This window comes from Eucalyptus grandis, chromosome 9 (genome assembly GCF_016545825.1).
Source record: "Eucalyptus grandis isolate ANBG69807.140 chromosome 9, ASM1654582v1, whole genome shotgun sequence".
NCBI lineage: Eukaryota > Viridiplantae > Streptophyta > Magnoliopsida > Myrtales > Myrtaceae > Eucalyptus > Eucalyptus grandis.
Genome location: NC_052620.1, coordinates 9,604,962 through 9,623,698, shown reverse-complemented (window position 1 = coordinate 9,623,698; position 18,737 = coordinate 9,604,962). Strand labels below are relative to the sequence as shown.

Sequence of the window (18,737 nt, the reverse complement as noted above, 5' to 3'; positions counted from 1 at the left end):
ATCGGCCTGCTAATGCCGATTTCCCCAACCCAACCCCTGAATCACCCTTGCCCCCCAAATGACATTAGTAAGCAAACTATCGTATGACAGTGGACGAGATAGTACCATCAAATCCTGGTACACGATGAATCAAAATCATCAGGAGCCACTCGCTTAATCCAATTACTCAAAAGTCTTTTTAGGGAGCGTTTGGCAACTTATCAAATAGCAAAAATTTTATTATTTTATTTTCGAGAATAGATTTGGAATCCGTTTAGTAAAATTTTTATTCCTGGAAATGGATTTGGAACAAAATCAATGAGTAAAAAAAAACTTACTTATTTGTTCCCGATAATAATTTCACAATCAAGCAAATCTAAATTTTGAACAATTATCAAATGCCTTCAAATGTTTGAAAATTATTCTTGAGAACAGAATATAAAAGAATCATTTTTTATCATAAATTATTCTCAGGAATAGAATAATTATCAAACGCGCTCCGAATGATTGACGTACGACAACTCGTACATACTACACAGATTCACCACAAGAGACTCATTCACAGCAATGGCAGGAACCCTTCCATGCGCGTTCTCCAACACCTTGATTGAATCCAACAAGTCCCTTAGATACATTAAACAAAGCGCCATATTGTTGATCGCCACCACATCTGAGTCATCTCTTTCAATACACTCCTCGTACTCCCTCACAGCCGACGCATGATCCTTCCCCACCAAATACAACAAGGCCCTATTTCTATTCACAAGATTGAACCACGACTCTTCCCTTGGCTCGCCATCCCCTCGATCTGCTTAAACGAGCTATTGGCGCCCTCCAGATCCCCGATCTGCATCTGAATATACCCCCAACCTCGAGACCAAAACCGGGTCCTCCGAATAACCCCTCCTGAACATATCCCTGATCAAATCCAAGTACGCACTGAACTCCTTATAACTCAAATGATTACCCACGATGCCATTCATCACCAGAACCTCCCTCCTCCTCCCAGCCCTCACCGACTCGTCCTCCTCGGACGAACCCTTGTTCCTTCTCTCCTCCAATTTCCCTCTGACGAAATCCAGAAGCGCGTAGAACCGATCCAACCCCTCCTGGCGGCTGCCCAGCTTGATCGGGATCACGCAGTTCAGCCACCGGAGGCAGAAGGGCACCATCGAGCCGGACCGGCCGGGGTAGACCTGGGGGCAGGACTCGTACCTGTACTCGGGGGACTCGAGATCCTGGAGGGAGTCGAGCTCGGCGGAGGCGTCGGCGAAGCGGCGTAGCTTGGCGAGGGCGAGGGCGTTGTAGGAGAGGTAGGCGAGGTGGTCGTGGGGGTGGCGGTGGAGGGAGAGGGACCGGGTGCAGGCGACCTTGTCAAGGACGGATCGCCATGAGCCGCGGCTGGCGAGGTCCTCGAGGGACGCGAGCTCGTGGGCGAGGTCGTCCAGGGACGAGAAGGAGGCGGATGGGTTGGTCAACGGGTCGCTGATCGGCGGCGGCGGCAACGGCGGCGGCGGCTAGCTCGGAGCTTCTTCCATGGCTTCCTTCTTCCCCGGGTAACTTTCTCGAGTCCTCTCTCCTCTACGCATGCAGGAGAGAAAAGAGGGTGGGGAGGGAAAACGGGTCGGGTCGGGTATCCGAGGGACCGGCTTTTCCAGATCCGGATCTTCTTAATTCGGGCGTTGGGTCAGGTCGGCTCAGGTTGGGTCAGGTCGGGTCTCTGAGGGACGGCCATTCTAGATCCAAATCTTCTGAATTCGGGTTGGGTCAGGTCGGTCGGACGGCCTTTCAGAAATATAAAAAATTAGGAGTGAGCGTGGTTCCCGGGTAGATCCAAGAACCAGAGGGTTCGATTCGGTTCTCGATTCTAAAGATATCTGTTTTGGTTCCCGTTTCCTTTTTTTTCTGGGAACCGGTAGCTCCTTGTTCCAAAAAAAAGGCCCCAAATCAATTTTAATGTTTACCCTCAGTTCAACTTCACAGTTTTCCTCTAAGTCTTCTCCTGTTCTCTGCCTCTGCCCCGTCGTCGACGCTGCTTGCCCTCGATGCCATTGCTGGATATTGCTCACCCTCGATGCTGCCACTAAAAGTCGCTGACCCTCGACACCACCGCTGAACGCTGCCCTTCCTGCTGCTGGATGCCAATCGGCCTGCGCTCGCTTTGCCCTTGTATAGATGATCCAACTTATAAGCGCAGTCTTTTTAGTATGAGAGAAAAATTCACTTGCTTACATTTCTTGTTGATTCTTGCATGTATAGATGATCTTGGGCTGCCCGCATTGCTCCCACCGTCTTAAAAGAAACCGATTGTTGCAGAAGAGAATGAAACAATAAACTCAACTCGCTCGCATTTGACAAAAATAGAGTTGTCATTTGGAAGCAATTATCCGCGAAGGAAATTCTTCACAGCCTACCTCTGCATCAGTTTCGCATATATCCCCATGGCAGCATCTACAAATTAGTCAGAGAAGCAAGAGAAACAACTGTATTAAAGTTTTAATAACATCATCTGAAGGAGCACAAGTCAATTTCCCAGCATTATGTGAAATTAAGGTTAACTCACAAGCACATTGAGATGTCATTTTTCCTGCTCCCATCATCAAATCTTGCATAACAACCATAACCTACCCCAAGCGTTTCATCCAAATTAGAACAGACTAGAGTCTACAGACCAATCTCTAAGGTAAAATAAGTTCTCATAGTATCTCCATTTTTCCTTTTCCTTCTTCAACAAACAAAACAGAAGTACCACCGCCTGCGGTGGTCTAGCTAGATAAGAGCCCCCATGAAGTCTACCCAGGACGGAGGGGTTCAAATCCTGCAGGACGCACGGGATTTTAAGTGCGACGTCGGGATGGTGGGTCCTCCGCTAGCATCGCCCTAGGGTTTGCCCGCTGGCTGCTGGCTATACGAGGTTCCCGGGTCATCAAAAAAAAAAAAAAAGTAATTCCCTCACCTCCCTCCTTAAAAATTAACTCACGAAATTTTTCTAGTAAAATAATATGTTAAGCAGCAATTCTGTATCTTTCAGCAATTTTATATTTTATATATCTGGTGTCACATTTAGAAATTCTTGGCCAATGGGTATTATTATATGAGTTGCATTGAAATAAATTGGTTCATTGTGGTGTTTCATTTCTAGTTTATCATTTATTTTGAAATTTCTAATTATATTATATTATTGGTGTGTAGTGCGAAATTAATATATCAAGAAAACTTGTCAATGGAGATAGAAGGATGTGAGGAAATAACTCCGATCATGGAATTGAAATTTTCTAGCAATGAAAATGAAGAAGAAACACCTCTTACCATGAGTGCCACAAATAAGGTACCTAGTTCTCATCTTTCTCATAATAAGAAATATACATCCGAATACTTGAATCATTATGTAAGAATCAATGGCAATGATGGAAAAATATATCAAGTAAAGTGCATTCATTGTGAGTCTGTGCTTAAGTACTGTGTTTGCTAATGGTACTTCTGTAATGAAGAAGCACTTGACCACATATAAGAGATTTCCTTGTAATGTAGATAAGAGATAAGGGCATAAATTCTTTGCACAACGTAATGTAGACATGACTAGCAAGGTAGGAGGAGATTTTAGTATTGGTAGCGTCTTATTGACATGGCCGTTTAATCAAGAACGTTGTAGGCGAATGCTTACTTGATTCATCATCCTTAATGAGTAACTTTTTTCTTTGGTTAAGTATGTTAGATTTCGTAAATTTGTTAGTGAGTTACAGCCTCTCTTCAAACATTTATCACGTTTCACAATGGCAAAAGATTGCATCAAATTGTATTTATATAAAAGAACTATGAAGAATTATTTTGGAAAAATTAATTCCGACTGATACATGGAGTTCCATTCAAAATTTGAATTATTTGGATCTCACTATACATTTTATTGATGAAAATTGAAAATTGCATAAAAGAATTATCAACTTTATGGTGATGCATAGTCATAAGGGTAAGGAGATTAGAAAAATGGTGGAGAAATGCATTCGGGAATGAGGAATAGAAAAAAAAAAAAAAAAAGGTGTCAACAATTACCGTGGATAATACTAGCTCGAATGATGTTGCAATTGGCTATTTGAGGGAAATTATTTTGAAATAAAGGTTGTTGATATTAGATAGGTGCACGGCTCATATATTAAATTTGATTGTGAGAGATGGCTTGACTACAGTACATGACTCTATTGCACGTATTCAAAATGTGATTAGGTATGTAAGGAGTTCTCCCATAAGAGCCAAAGCATTTCAATATTGTATTGAGGGTGAACGCATCACTTATAAGGGTTTGATAATTCTTGATGTTGCTACTAGATGAAACTTCACTTACCTTATGTTAGACACCGCCATAAAGTTTAGAAAAGCTTTTTATTATCGAGAACAAAAATTAGTTTTTCTGTTATTGGAAATTGATTTGAAACAAAATCAATAAGTAGAAAAAAGTTATTTTTAAGAACAATTGTAGAATCAAGCTTAATTTTTCTTCTTTTCTTTTCTCTTTTCTTCTCTTTCCTTTTCTTCTTTTTCTTCCTTTTAGTTGGTCACCAACCCCTAGTGATCGGCGACTGGCTAGACGAGAGTCAATGACCTCATTAGAGCATCGCTGGCCCCTAGTGACGTCAACCGACTAGGTGAGGTCAATCTTGTCCAAATCCGGTAGGGCCAAGCCTTATCAGGTCATTATCGGGTCAACATTTCCCAGCCAAGGTGAGGCTGACCTGGTGATGCTCAACCAGACTAAGCCTTGCCAGTGTTAGGGTGAGGCTTGGGCCGGTGACGTTCTAGTGAGGTTGTTGGCGACCGGAGGAAGAAGAAGATGAAAAGGGGAAAAAAAGAAAAATAAAAAAAGAGACGAATTTGATAAAATCATGAAAAAATTAAAAGAAAATGGTTTGGACTAAAAATTTTAAGAGTTTTACCAAATGTATTTTTATTTCGAAATAAAACTTTTAGGCGGTCACCAATCGCCTTCAAATGCTTAGAAATTATTCTTGAGGACAAAATAAAAAAGAATTATTTTTAAATAGAAATTATTTTTAGAAACATAATGGTTACCAAATACACAAAAGGTCGTGAGTCCATGAATGCAATTTAATGCTTAACACTATCGCTCCTTATAAATACTCATTGGCTTTAGCACAGAAATGCACATAATACCCACGAGTCAAAGCTAGCTTCTATCTATTCATGTAAGAGACATGGACAAAAGTGGACCTTGAACAAACGGGTCCATGACATCACATTATCACCTTTTTCTTTTTTAAGGAGGTTGCACAACTTCATAATTTATCATAAATAATTGTTTGTGTTGGAAAAATAATATGTATGAGTTGTTGAACTTTTTACCCTAAAAAAAAAAAAAAAAAAAATCTGTCTTTGTTTTTATTTTATTTTTCTCTAACCGACATGAAACAATTGTCAACAGACGTGTTTTATTGCACTTATCAGTCTCTTCTAATTTTGATTTTCATCCAAAATTTGAAAATTAAAACTTTATTTAAGCTCTAAGATTCTGAATATATATATATATATATATATATATATATATATATATATGATTCTACATATCAATATTTGGACATTATGAAAGATTTCAAGTAATTCAGATTAACTAAAAGTTGGAGCATGGGTTTGTTAGGATTATCCAACAATCAAACATTAAAAACCTAAATTACTCCAAGCAGTAGTTTGCTAATTTGACTTGACAAAAAATATTAATCAACCAAAAGAACAATTTGCGTGCTATGAATGGTAAATTTAACGAAAAAGTTGTCACTTTAAAAAAGTAATACTGCACATGTTTTGCATATATCTAAACTTATGTTTAATATTTTACTTCCTTTTTTTATCTGTTGCTTTTTTCTCTTCCCTCTTTCGTGAAAAGTACGAGAGTCGGCTGAATAAGAAAAGGCAAAGGAACTCAATTGAGGCCAATATAATAAGCACTCCTCCTTTTTAATAAAAACGATATTTGAAACAAGTCAGACCGCGACAAAGTCTTATAATATCAGCCCTATACTAGTACCCAGTGACATGGTGGGGAATAGGACAAGTGCACAGTGGCTATACATTATTCATTTAAGTTAACTATATAGTGAAATTTGGCCTGGTTAAGTATAAATGATAAATTTACACTTTAGGCTATCTCTTCCTATTACAATATTCAAAATATGAAGGCCGACACCAAGAAAACCTTAAACTAGTACATCTGTTCCACGTTTACTCCAAACAAATCTTTTTGTTATAAAAAATTTCAAACTGGTACATCCATGCCATATTTACCTCAAACTAATTTTTGCATCACATAGTGTTGTGATCTTACCCTTTGCAGTGTTAAGCCAATGGCTTACTGAGTTTAGGCTTAACCAATTCATCATCCCAAGCTCACCAATTTACAACTTATGATTCAAATCTTTAATCTATAAATCATTTTTATTTAGGAATCGCCATTAATTGATTTGTTGTAGGTCAATTAAAAACCCAAATAAGATATTGAGAGAATTACCTTACTCCTACGCAATAAGAGAAACTCAGATCCAAGACTTGATTGCACCAGTTAATCAACTAATACCATTTTGATAGATAATCTTGTTTAAACTTTAGGGTTTGACTTTTTTTCCTTTTTTAAAGGAATTTTTTTATGCATTTTTATAGGAAACTACTCACAAACTATTTTTAAAGCTTGTTTCCTGATTTTTAGGGAACAAATATTTCGATTTTTAAAATTTTTTGAAAAACATTTTTTAAATATTTATTGTAGAAATTAAATTTTAATCTGAAAGTAAGGTCTCGGGCCGGGCCCTAAGGCCAGGTCCGAATATGGGTTGTAGAAAATCTTCGGGTCTGGGTCACAAAAAGAGGAAAAGGCATGAAATGAAGCGGGCTCATTTACTTGGAGCCCAATCCGCTTCTAATCAGGGAAGCCCAACAATGAGCACTCCAATCAGGGTTAGAAACAAGCCCAGATCCATCAAACCAACTTGAATTTAAGAGGGCACCACCAACGCAAGTCTAAATTCACATTGGCTAGATTAAGGCCAAAATTACTAAAGGGTGCGTTTGTTTATGTTTTTGTTCAAAAAGTGTTCCAAGAACAGAATAGAAATATATTTGGTAAACTTGTTCCGGGAATAAAAAAAGAATAGAAATATGTTTGGTAAATTTGTATTTTTTTTTCTTTTTAATTTTTCAATATTTTTATTTTATTTTTCCTTTTTTTCTTCTTTTGGCCGGTTGCCGGCCTCGGCCATGGCCGGCTATCGGCCGACGAGGGCCGGTGACTGGCCGACGAGGGCCAGCGGCCTTGCCCAATCATAACGGGGCTCGCCGGCCCCGGCAAGGCTCGGCCTCACCTTGATTGGCCGAGCTCAAGCTTGCCAAAATCCGATGAGACCGAGCTTGCCCAAATCCGACGAGGCCGAGCTCACCCACCACCGGTCGCTTGGCGATGGTCCCAAGGCTCGGCCTCACCGGTGGTTGGGCGAGCTCGGCTCGTCGGATCTAGGCAAGCCCGAGCTAGCCTAGCCAAGGTGAGGCCGAGCGCCGCCGGCGTCGCCTTGGCCGGGCGAGCTCGACCTCGCCGGATTTGGGCGAGCTCCCTTGCCCAGCCAAGGCGAGGCCGAGCCTCGCCGGGGGCTAGCGACACTCCGGCTCGGTCGCTGGCCCTTGGTCGCCGACCTCGATGGTCGGTCGTTGACCATGGTCGAGGCTAGCAACCGACCAAAGAAAAAAGAACAAGGAAAAAAAGAGAAGAAAAGAAATGAAAGAGAAAATTTATTCTTAAAATTAAAAATAAGTTTTTTTTTTGTTTCTTATTTCAGTTTAAATTTTATTCCCGAAAACAAAAAAATAAAAAACAAAAAAATCTGTTCTTGAACGAAAAAAAAGAACAACCATGCAGCCCTAAACTTTTCTCTTTTTCCCCTTCGGTCCTCGAGTCAATTTTCCAGCTTTCTTTTATTTTCTCTTGTTTTCTTTTACTTTTTTTAATTTTTTTTTATAAAATTTCTTTCATCCCCTTCCTCTTCCCGCCCCGTCTTCTTCCTCGGACTTCATCGAAACCACGCCGAGAACTCCCTTCTCGGTGTTTCGCCGTAACCCTACCATCATCTGCAGCTTGGTAAGTAGTAAACCAGTTCTTATGAGGCGTCATGTGATAGGAACACCTCGAATCTAGCACCCATTCGTCTCCTGACGAAGTAGCTGTCACACATAAAATAGTTTTTGCATTCCTATTGCTCCCCTCAGCAACATTTGTCACATTCTGCTTATCAACTTTATTTCTCTGCTTTGGACAATCTCTCTTGATGTGCCCCTCCTCGTGACACTCAAAGCACTTCACGAGTCCCTTAGACTTTCTATGGCATGATTTTGATCTACTTTTACCTCTGCTACTACTAGGCTCTCTATGTTGTTCTCTACCTGAATCGTCAATGCTTGCACTGCTCCTTTCGCCAGACCGTTGTCTCGCAACTTTCTCTGCCACTCCTTAGAAAATAAGACGGACTTTACCTCTTTTGAGGTAATAGTAGTACGCCCCTACAACAGTGAATCGGTAAAGTTCTCCCATGACTCTGGTAAAAATGCTAACAACATCATGCCCTGCTCTTCATCATCAAGTATCTTATCGACGTTCTTCAGATCCAACATAAGTTTATTAAATTCATCTAGGTGGGTTTTGATAGACATACCTTAAGTATATCTAAACTGAAACATCTTCTTCAACATATACAAGTGATTGTTCAAACCTTTCTTCACATAGAGTGCTTGAAGTTTTGCCAATAATGCTGCGGAATCCTTCTCCTCAATAACCTCTAGTAAGACCTCATCCGACAAATTTAACAGGATTATACTCTTTGCTTTTTGCATAAGCTCTACCCTCTCCGAGGCTTTCATTATAATTGGCAACTCATCTTTGCCATCTAGTAGTGCCTTGGCCAAACCTTGTGTTGTCAATAAAGCTCGCATCTTGATGCTCCATAACACAAAGTTATTTCTCCCATCAAACTACTCAATTTTAGATTTCCTCTCAGACATAATTGCAATGACAAAATTTTCAGATAATAATCAGACAAGCCAAAGCCCCAAATCACAATCAAGAAATCCAACCCCACGCTCTGATACCAATTGTTCGGATATAATACGCGGAAACGACAGGATCTTGCAATTTACGTCAACGCGAAAACGCCAGAGAAATAAACGAGAAAATTAGGACACTAGAAATTTACGTGATTTGGTCCGAGTATCGGTACCTACATCCATGGGGAGAGCCAGCAGCAAATAATCCACTATAATCGGAGTAGTAGAGTTTACAATCGCTCAATCGCTTAAGTGTTTCTCGCACCTAAATTTAACCACAAACCCAAAGTATCTATAAATAAACAACTCACTTGGGAATAAACTCACGACATAAAATTACCGTGCAACAAAACACTCTACGTACGGCTTCGCGAGTCTCTTCAATGCTTCATGTGACTTGCGGCTTCAAAGGTCACAGACGCGCGGCTACGTAGGGTTTCTTTCGCAGAGGCTTCGACGGCTTCTTTTTCGGGCGGAAGAAAGACCTGCAACAATTATTTCTCCTTTTATACGTGTGTGCCTAGGTCAAACTTTGAGCTGGGCCCACCTACGTTTTGTAATTCACGTGCAGGGAACTCTTTCGCAGAGAAGACTTCATGAGCTAAAAGGAAATCGTGGAATATTATATGTTTGGGCCCCACCGTGGATAACAACTTCCAGCAAGAATTCCGAAGAAGCAATTCGTATCCCCTTTCACTGGGCCCCCACGATCAGCTTCCTTTTTTTTTTTCTTACGTGTGATTTATAATCCGTTTGGGAAAAACTTTATCGATAAAATGCAGTATTACATATGATGGCACATTAGTAAAGCACTTTCAATGCTGAAGATTTTTCCAAAGGGCGACTATTGAAATGTCGTCATTGAATTTTTCATGGAATATCTTGATCATTGGAAGAAAAGAAATGTCAAGATTAAATTTGGGGAACAAAAGTCACCATTTCGAAGAGCTCTATATACACGGTGCTCATAATTGATGGAAACATGACTACAGCACAAGAAAACCAAGACTTGCAGCTAGGTCTTCGTCTATAGAAGAAAAAGACCAAAACTTGCTTGTAATTCACGCCCCCACGCGGTGCTTGTTATTATAATAGACCAAGAAGACCAAGAATTGATTGAGACTTGCAGCTAGGTCTTCGTCTGCAAATGTATCGAAGTTCAAGTACCAAAATATATATATCAATAGACAGCTTTTCTTTCACGTATCGTTATTATAATATACCATGAAATTAAACTTCTTCTTTTTTTTCCACTAGAGGCATCTGCCATGAAAATTATACTGTAAATTATGAGATGAATTGCCTACTCATAATAAAATACTGGCTTTTTAATTTCTTGTCATGATTTTTTCACTTTTATATATTTTTACTTGTCGCCTGACCTGGAGTTCTATTTGGATATATACTAAACTGAATTTTATATAAAAACAAATTGGATTTGACCAGTATTTTTTTTGGGGGGGAGGTTGGGGTTAGGGGAATGGGGAAAAAGTGTCAGGAAAGATGTGGAATTCCCAACTTTGTTCAATTGGAAGTAAAAGGAAGCGGAATGTTATGTTTTTCCTTCATAGTGAAAATGAGGGAAAAATGTCGAACAAGAGTCGTCCCGATCCACGTTTGGCGAAAAAAGAATAATCATTTTGGCCTCTTTTTAAAGGGATTCAACTTTTTTTTTGTCATACACAGGACGTGTGGACATTTGCTAGTACTGATGAATACAACGTAAAAATTATTAAAAAAACCATCATTAACTGCCACTCCCACATCATTATTTCCTACCGACCAAACACATGAATCCTTATTCCATTTCCACATTTTACTAAACAAAAATACTAGAATTGTCATGCCATGCCATTCCTTGATTCCCTTCCACTCCACCATATCAAATGTAATATTACATATGATGGTACATTAGTAAAGCACTTTCAATGCCGATGATTTTTCCAAAGGGCGACTATTGAAATGTCGTCATTGAATTTTTCATGGAATATCTTGATCCTTGGAAGAAAAGAAATGTCAAGATTAAATTTGGGGAACAAAAGTCACCATTTCAAAGAGCTCTATATACACAGTGCTCATAATTGATGGAAACATGACTACAGCACAAGAAGACCAAGACTTGCAGCTAGGTCTTCGTCTATAGATGAAAAAGATCAAAACTTGCTTGTAAAACGCGGTGCTTGTTATTATAATAGACCAAGAAGACCGAGAGTTGATTGAGACTTGCAGCTAGGCCTTCGTCTGCAAATGTATCGAAGTTCTGTTGGAGAAAAGTTGACAAAACGTTTCCATCGGCCTAGTCCGAAGACTTGCAGACTCTTTCATCAAAATTTGAAGACCTCCAGACTGCTAGACTCAAGACTCAAAGTCTATCCTCATTGACCATTTCTAAATCGTCGAAGAAGACTTATCTAGAACTGGATGTTTCGTTAAGGATTTGACTTTATCGACTGGAGAAGATCTCTAAGATGGATATAGCATGTCAGAATCCATTATTCAAATCAAGATTTATTTAGGGATTGTGGATCCGTTGATTGGTGAAGTATACTTGGAAGGTTCTACTTATGGAAACCAAGATCTTGATTGTATAGGCGAGTATGATTGATGGGCTATTGTCATGTTCCTTAAATAGCTTGAAGATCTTCCTAATTGATTCTGTCCAACAGGTAGATTGGAAGAATTCCTTTGGTAAGTGCCAACGGGTATGATTGCATAAATGAGTATATAAGGAAAACATTCCAGTTGTTTGAGTGTGTGCGCGATAGAAGAATTCCAAAGTCTGAAGCTCCTTGTTCTTAGTCAATTCATTTGTTGAGCGAAATCTTGTACGCAAAAGAGAGTCTATATCTTTGAGAAACCTTGAGGAAGTGTAGTAGAGTCTCTGCACTGTGAAATCAAGGAAGAGTTTTACTGTAACAACTCTTTTGTTTATAGTGAAATCCAGCTGGTGGGCTGTCGGTGCGGAAGAGTGGACGTAGGCTTGGATTAAGCCGAACCACTATAAACTTTGTGTTCAATTTCTCTTCCCTACACTCTTTTACTTTGATCGTAACTTGTTTTTTGAAAAGAAATGAATTTTCTTTTCATAATCCATTGTTGATTTGTGCTGCACTTATCTCGCAAAATTGTTTCTGCATCTATTCACCCCATTCTAAGTGCTCATACTAGTTTTCACAATTGGTATCGGAGCTTATGTACTCACTTAATTTGAAGTGTTTTACTTCAGAGTTAAAGATCCATGGCTAGTATGTTGGCTCTAGGACTGGTTGAAGGGCAAAGCAATACCAGACCGCCTTATTTTGATGGAAAAGAATACAACATATGGAAAAACAAGATGAAGGCATTTCTAAGATCAAAGGATCCTCTGGAATGGGATGTGGTAGACAAAGGAATCATTCCTAAAGCTACACCTATCTCAGAAAGAGGAAAAGAAGCTATTGAGTCTAGCGAAATGACTCAAGAAGAGATAACCAAAAGACAAGCTCTTGATACAAAAGCAATTTATTCTTTATATTGTGCATAATCACCTACTGAATATAACAGAATATCTTCTTGTGCTACAGCTAAAGAAGTCTGGGATAGATTACACATCACCTATGAAGGAACTGATCGAGTGAAAGAAACCAGAATCAACATTCTGCTCGGTCAATATGAAGCATTCAAAATGAAATCTGGAGAATCTATCGCTGACATGTTTAGTCGTTTTACAGAGATCGTGAATGGCCTTGAAAATCAAGGGCAACCAATTTCTGATCCCATGAAAGTAAACAAGCTTCTGTGTGGACTCTCCAAGGACTGGAATCACATAAATACCTCAATAAGAGAGACACAAAGAATTATGCCACTTTTGGTTGATGAATTGGTTGTGACTCTTCAATCTTATGAAGTGGAGCGAATCAACGAAGATGAAGATCCTAAAGGTAAGAAATCTATTACATTAAAATCTAATGATGATTATGATGTCACAGATTCTGAAGACGATATGGATGACGAAGAGCTTGCTCTCATGATAAGAAGATTCAGAAAGCTGAACAGAAAAGGAAGAAGATTCAATCTAAAGAAACATAGTTTTCAAAAGCAATAGAGTGAGTTTGTTGAGGATGATGAATCCAATAGAGATGTAGTTTTCTTTGAATGTAAGAAAAATGGACACATCAGTCCCAATTGTCCCCTTCTGAAGAAAAAGAAAGGAAAAGCTGAGAAATATCGAAAGGCACTCAAAGCAGAAACTTGGAGTGATACAGAATGTGAAGAAAGTGATGATGATTATGCCAACATTTGTCTCATGGCACAATCAAACTCAGATTCAGACTTCGAGACAGACTCAGATTCAGACAGTGAAATCGAGGTAAGTAATTTGAAAATCCCTACTAAAGTCTCTAGATACATTGATGAATTGTGTCTTAGTCTCAAGACTTCTCTTAAAAGGATTTCCGAACTTAAAAAGAAAATTCTGCACTAAAACAACAGGAAAATGTTTGGAAAGAAAATGTTAAAAGTTTAGACAAAAGTATTACTATTTTGAAAGAAAATGAAGACAATCTTTCAAAAGAAAATGCATCTTTGAAAAATGACATCTCAAATATTTCTAAAAGATTTTCTATAGGATCTGAGATACTGGAAAAAAATTCTTTCTGCTCAAATACCTTATTTCAATAAATTTGGTTTTGAAATGATTGCGAAACCATTCCTCTAATTGATTTTCCTAAAGTAAAGGAAATAATTAAGTGAAGACCTACAAGAGATGCTTACAAAAATTATTTCCAAAGAGTTTTTGTAAAACCAGTAGGTCGCAATGCTCTTAAATGTTCTAAGTGCAATAGCTCAGACCATTTTGAGAAAGAATGTCCTATGGTTTGGAAATCTGTTAAGAAAGTTTGGGCAAAGACAGTATATTATACTAACACCAATGGACCCAAGAAAATATGGGTACCAAAGAAAGCTTGAGTCTCTTTTCTAAATGCAGGTCACTATCAAGAAAAATGTTAAATGGTACTTGGATAGTGGATGCTCAAGGCATATGACAGGAGATTCAAATTGCTTTATAAAGCTTGTTCAAGTTAATGGTGGAAAAGTTTCATTTGGAGAAAACATCAAATGAAAAATTGTGGGATTCGGAACTGTAAAGATTTGAAGCCTCACGATCAGTAATGTTTCCTTAGTGGAATGACTCAACTACAATTTGCTAAGTATTAGTCAGCTGTGCGACACCGGTTTCAAAATCAACTTTCAAGAAGGAATATGTTCAGGAACAAGTAAAGACTCCACTCAGTCTTTCACGGGTCGAAGACATGGAAATATCTACCTCTTAGATGTCAAACCAGATGAAACCCAATGTCTAATCTCAATTCAAGAAGAAGCAAACTTATGGAACATAAAACTTGGGCACATCAACATGAACTAAATAACCAAAATTTCAGCAAAAAAGCTTATTCGTGGTCTACCCAATCTGTCATACCAAAAGACTGATTTATGCACACCATGCGTGTTGGGAAAACAGGTAAGAAACTCATTTAAACCAATAAATCAAGTTTCCACTAACCGTGTACTGCAACTTTTGCATATGGATCTCTTTGGACCAACCAGAACTCGAGCATTGGAGGTAAGAAATATTGCCTAGTAATTGTGGATGACTACTCACGATTCACTTGGGTATATTTCGGTAAGTAAGTCGAAACATTTTCTTATTTTAAAAAGTTTGCTAAAAAGGTCAAAATGAAAAATGGTATGTTATTTCAAGTATACGAACTAACCATGGAGGCGAATTTGAAAATCAAGACTTTACAAGATTTTGTGATGAATTTGGATTTTCAGCATATGTTCTATTTTCCATATACTCCAGAGCAAAATGGAGTTGTGGAAAGAAAGAATAGATTGCTTCAGGAAATGGCTAGAACTCTTTTAATTGAAAGCAACATCTCTTCACGTTTTTTGGCTGAAGCAGTTTCTACAGCATATTATATTATCAATAGAGTTTTTCTAAGGCCTATTCTAGAGAAAACTCCCTACGAGTTATTCAAAGGAAAGAAGCCCATTGTTTCATATTTTCATGTGTTTGGATGTAAATGTTTTATATTGAAAATGCAAATGATCGAGTTGGCAAGTTTGAAGAAAAATCAGACGAAGGCATCTTCCTTGGATATTCAACCACAAGCAAAGCTTATAGAGTCTACAACAAGAAGACTCAATCTGTGGAGGAATCAATGAATGTCAAATTCCAAGATTCTATGCAAAATGAATCGATTCAGACTCAATTTGAAGAATCTGAACCTGCCCCAGACTCTATAAAGTTTAAATCTCCAGAAGTAGCTTAGACTTCAGAAGATCAACAACAAATGATCGATGAAGATTCAAATGTGGAAAAAGATCAACAGTCTGACAAATCAACCAATAACTGGAAGCATAAGTCCAGTCATCCCAAAAATCTCATCATTGGTGATATTAATGAAGGAATTCGTACAAAATCCAAAAGGCGTGAATAGTTTAGTGATGTGGCTCTTATTTCTGAAATAGAACCCAAAAGCATAGAAGAAGCTTTAACTGATGAAAGCTAGATTGAAGCTATGCAAAAAGAACTCAGGCAATTCAGTATCAATGATGTCTGGGAATTGACTCCTAAACCAATAGGTAAATCTATCATTGGAGCTAAATGGGTTTTCAGAAACAAGATGAACGAGAAAGGAAAGGTCGCAAGAAACAAAGCAAGACTCATGGCCAAGGGATATTCGCAAGAAGAAGGAATAGACTATGATGTGACTTACGCGCCAGTAGCAAGGTTAGAAGCAATTAGATTATTACTTGCTTTTGCTTGTCATAAGAATTTCAGGTTATTCCAAATGGACGTCAAAAGTGCTTTCCTAAATTGAGTTATCCAAGAGGAAGTCTATGTGGAACAACCACCCGGTTTTGAAGACCCAACGAAACCAGACTTTGTATTCAGACTAAAAAAGGCTTTATACGGTTTAAAGTAAGCACCTCGAGCTTGGTACGACATGCTAAGTAAGTTTTTAATTCAAAATGGCTTTGTAAAAGGTAAAGTAGACACTACACTGTTTATCAAAAGAGAAAGCAAAAGTTTTCTACTTGTTCTAATTTATGTTGATGATATTATTTTTGGATCTTCTAATGAAAGTCTATGCAAGAAATTCTTTAAGTCTAGGCATGATGAATTTGAAATGAGCATGATGGGTGAACTAACCTTCTTTCTCGGGCTCCAAGTAAAATAACTGAAGGAATGAACCTTTATTCATCAAGAAAAATATGCTAAAAATCTTGTCAAAAAGTTTGGACTAGAGAATTGCAAAAAGACTGATGTACCAATATCAAGTTCTTTGAAGCTGGACAAAGATGAAGGAGGAAAGAAAGTTGACCAGAAGCTGTATAGGAGTATCATTGGTTCACTCATTTATCTTACTTCTTCTAGACTTGACATTTTGTTTAGTGTTTGCATTTGTGCCAGGTTTCAATCAGACCCTAGAGAATCTCATTTAAGTGCTGCAAAACGTATTATCAAATACATTGCCTCAACTTCAACTTTGGGTCTCTAGTATCCTAAAGAATGAGACTTTACTCTTCTTAGATACTCAGACGCAGACCTAGCTGGATGCAGAGTTGATAGAAAGAGCACCTCGGGTACTTGTCAACTACTTGGAAGCAGGACAGTGTCTTGGTTTTCAAGGAAGTAAAGTACAGTAGCTCTTTCTACAGTAGAAGCAGAATATGTAGCTCTTGGAAGTTGTTGTTCACAAATCTTGTGGATAAAACAACAGTTAAAAGACTTTGGAATTGAAGATTCATGCACTGAAATCAAGTGTGACAACACCAGCGCAATCAATCTCACCAAGAATCCGATTCTTCACTCAAGAGCAAAGCATATAGAGATTCGACATCACTTCATTAGAGATCATGTTCAAAATGGAGAAATTTTGATTCAGTTTATTGACTCAAAGAATCAACTGGCGGATATTTTTACAAAGCCTTTGGAGAAAAATCAATTTGAAGCTATTCGTTCCAGACTCAATATCTTAAAGTCTGAGGAAGTTCAGACCCATGACTGAAAGTCTAAAAACATTCAGACTCAGACGATCAAGATTCTCAACTGTAAGTTATTTTTATTTTAGAAAATTATCTCACGAATCAAATCTCGAAAAGGTACGATCATCAACCCATTATTAATTGTTGCTATTTTTAATTTCCGTAATTATTGCAATCTTTCCTTTTCGAAAAAGGAGTTATTTTTGAAATGACAGTTATCTAATTTTTGAAAAGGCAGTTATTTTTAAAAGGCATCTTTATACTTCCTTTTTTTTTACGACGTTCCGTATGCCTCTCTTCGACTGCCTTATATAATGTCGGTTCCTCTTCCTTTTACTCACAAAAACCCTAAGAGAGCACCGATCTTCCATTTCTGTCTTCTTCTCTTGTTTAATTTTTGAAAAGTTGTCATCTTTCTTGGGAAAACAAGCTTGGAATCTCTCAAAGACTGTGAAAATGTCTTCCCAAAGAAAGTCTTCAAGGATCGTGAACAGGGGACCACATCAAATGCGTAAGGGGCCTACGCACTTCGATCTCACCGAGGAAGAAGAATCTCCTAATCAGCAACAGAGCCCACAACATTCTCAGCAGCGTCCATCTCCTCCATCTAGACCTTAAGATGTTGCGCGTCAAGAAGAGGAAGAAATAATCGAAGACGCAGAACCCCTAAGAACTCTTAAGCCCTCTTTTACCTACAAACTTTATCGTGCTTTGAAGAGGGGCGATACTCCTTTGAACTACATTGATGAGTTTTTGAAAGACAAATGATATAGAAATGAAACTTTCTTTTTACGCACAATGGAACGATTGGGAATTGCACCTGCTAGGTCGGCGGAATAGGCATTTGCAAATATCCCAAGCGATCCACGTGTTGGAGGGCTGAGTTAGCCAGATGGGAATGATGATGATAGGTTGTATAGTCTATTTAGACCGAGAATGGGTGTTGTGGCAAAAATCCGAAGCAAAAGGACAGACTTGTTTCGATCGGAGGAACATAAGCAACTGTACTCTAAGTTGTTGAAGCGTGGGGTGATAAACCCTAAAAGTGTGGATTTTGATTTTCTTGACTTTGTGAATGTCAATCTGCGGCAAAAATTTAGTCTTCTTCAACTCGAACAATTATGTTCTGAAAGTACAGAATCCTATGCTGAACTTATTGCTTATTTCTATTCGAATCTTAGTTTTCTGGATGCGAATAAATTCTCTTTTAGTGTTCAAGATCAAGACTATGTGGTTGACATGAATACATTGGCTGATATGATTGGGGTTGAAAGAGGAAGATATCAACCCATTAATGTGTCTATTGCTCGTGCAACGTTGGAGCTTGCTAAGGATAGAAGGATAGAGGGAAAGATTTCCTATTTGAGGATAATTGCCTCAGACCAAAATCTACTTCAAAGACCGACGTTTCAAACTCGGAGGCAAAGTTGATGTATGCCATCAATGCTGGGAAAAAGTTCTCTCTTCCACACATTATTATGTTCCACATGTATAGGGCAGTGGTGAAGGACAAGGGTCAACTTCCTTATCCAGCTCTTGTGACTAAGTTATTCAGACATTTGAACGTTCAGCCTCCCCGAATTCTTTGTGTTCAAACGTGCGATCAAATGGTGGTGGGACTGAAAATGGTCTCCAAA

The 18,737-nt window shown here is 38.5% G+C and overlaps 1 pseudogene; it reads right to left on the bottom strand.

Annotated features, from left to right (window-relative positions):
- Positions 1 to 467: 467 nt before the first annotated feature.
- LOC120288380 overlaps positions 468 to 18,737 on the bottom strand; it is a 51,111-nt pseudogene continuing 32,841 nt past the window's right edge.